Here is a 2,459-nt window from a genome sequence, read left to right as displayed (position 1 = left end):
GAAGAGAGAGGGAGGGATGGAAGGAGGGGGAGGGATGGATGGAGGGAGTGATGGATGGAGGGGGGAGGGAGGGAGAGGGATGGAGAAAGAGAGAGAGGGAGGGACGGAAGGAGGGGGGGAGGGAGGGAGGGGGGTGGAGGAACGAAGAAGAGGAGAGAGATGGAGGGAGGGAGGTTGGGGGGGAGAAGGAGGAGAATGAGGAATGGGGGCCTGGGTAGAGAAAGTGGGAGGGTGTCAGGAGAGGGAGGGGGTATAGGTAGAGAAAGAGGGAGGGCATCAAGGGGAAATAGGTGGAGAAAGAGGGAGGGCATCGAGGGGGAATAGGCAAAGAACGAGCAGTAGAGAGAGACAGGGAGGGTACAGGCTACGTGAGGAAAAGGAGAGGGTATGGGGGAGATAAAGGGAAGTTAAGAAGAGGGGAGTTGGCTGTAGGAAGAGAGGCAAGGGATAAGTAGATGGAGGGGGTAGGAAGGGAGAGGTGAAGGGCTAGGCAGAAGGAGGGGAAGAGAGAGAGACAGAGGAGATAGAGAGAGAGTGTGGAGTAGGGGTAGAAGGAGTGGGAGTATTGGGGGAGCAAGAGGTGAGCATAGGGAGAGAGAGAAATGGGGGAGAGATGGGGCCAGGGAATGAGGCGGGTGTGGATGAGGGTTTTGCAGGTGCAGGGAAGGAGGGTGTAGTGGGATGAGGGGGTTTGCAGGTGTAGAGAAGGAGGGTGTAGAGAGGGAGGGCAGAGGATGGGGGGAGGGACAGAGAGGGAGGGTGGGGTTAGTGAAAGAAAGGGAAGCAGCGTTCTTAGGGTGAGAGAGGGGGAAAGGTGGAACAGAGAGAGAGAGAGAGAAAAGGTGGGTAGGCACAGAGATAGAGTGAGGGAGGGAGACGAAGGGGGTAGAGAGCGGAATGATGGGGTTTGAGGGAGGAACAGAGAGGCTGAATGAGGGAGGGAGAGAGGGGAAAAAATGAGAGGCCAGGGAAAAAAGGGAGTGAGAAGTGGGGAGGAAAATGGAGAGAAAGGAATTAGGAACAGGAATATCTGTTCAACATCCAGTTTGTCAATCTCCTTTTGCATTTTATATACTTCAACCAGATTCCCCCCTCATTCTTCTGAACTCCAGCAATTACAACCCCAACCTATTCAACGGCTCCTGGTATGATGGCCCTTTTAAGAGGATCCTTAATTACAAGGCTATATTATCAATCCTTTCTCAGATCTAAAGTAGCCAGTGCTCGGATTGTTTGTTAGACCAACATACCATGGAGCCAATCACTCATACATTCTATGACCCTTTCCTCGAGGCTAGCCTTGCCAAGTTAATGAATCTAGTTAATATGCATATTCAAATCAACCATAATTACTGTTATGATCTTTTCACAAACCTACATTATTTCCTGTGAGACAAAAAAAGAAAGAGAGAGAGGAGTGGGGAGAGAGATGTAGGAGGGGGGAGAGAGACAGAGGAGGTGGGGGAGAGAGAGACAGAGGAGATGTGGGGGAGAGAGACAGAGGAGGTGGGGGGGAGAGAGAGACGGAAGGGGGAGAGAGAGACGGAGGTGGGGAAGAGACAGAGGGGGGTGAAGAGACGGAGGTGGTGGGGAGAGAGAGAGAGATGGAGGTGAGGGGGAGAGGGAGAGATAGACGGAGGTGGCGGGGGAGAGAGAGAGACGGAGGAGCTGGGGGGGGGAAGAGAGACAGAGAGGGGGCAGAGAGACGGAGAGGAGGGGGCGGAGAAAGACGGAAGTGGGGGAGAGAGACGGGGGGGTGGAGAGACAGACGGAGGTGGGGAGAGGGGGAGAGACAGAGGAGAGGAGGGGGGAGAGAAACTGGGGGGAGAAGAGGAGGGAGGGAGAGGGACAGAGGGATGGAGAGGAGGGGGGCAGAGGGATGGAAGAGGGGAGAGACAGAGGGGTGAGAGGCATGGGGGAGAGAGAGACGGAGGGAGAGGAGGGTGGGGGGAGCAGTGAGACTGAGGAGGGGGGAGAGAGATGGAGGGGGGGAGAGACGGAGGTGGGGGGAGAGGAGAGGAAGCGGGAGAGAGACGGGGGTGGAGGGAGAGGAGAGGTGGAGAGCAACAGAGGAGGGGAGAGAGACAGAGGGGTGAAGAGGAGGGGGTGAGAGGAACAGAAGAGGGGAGAGACGGAGGGTTGGGGGGTGTGAGACAGAGTTAGGGGAGAGGAGAGGAGGGGTGAGAGAGGAGAGGGGAGGGGGAAAGAGACGGGGGAGAGGGGAAGGGGAGAGAGATGGGGGGAGAGGAGAGGGGGAGAGAGACGGGGGGAGAGGTGGGGGGGAGAGAGACTGAGGGGGGGAGAGGAGAGGGGGAGGGGGTGAGACGGAGGAGGAAGGGAGAGATGGAGGTGGGGGGAGAGAGACGGAAGAGGGAGGGTAGAGAGATGGGGGGGAGACGGTGGGGTGGGGAGAGAGACGGAGGGGGCTAGTGGGAGAGGTGGGGAGAGAGACGGAGGGG

This window comes from Rhincodon typus, chromosome 8 (genome assembly GCF_021869965.1).
Source record: "Rhincodon typus isolate 14 chromosome 8, sRhiTyp1.1, whole genome shotgun sequence".
Taxonomy (NCBI): domain Eukaryota; kingdom Metazoa; phylum Chordata; class Chondrichthyes; order Orectolobiformes; family Rhincodontidae; genus Rhincodon; species Rhincodon typus.
Note: the sequence above shows the minus strand (reverse complement) of the source record.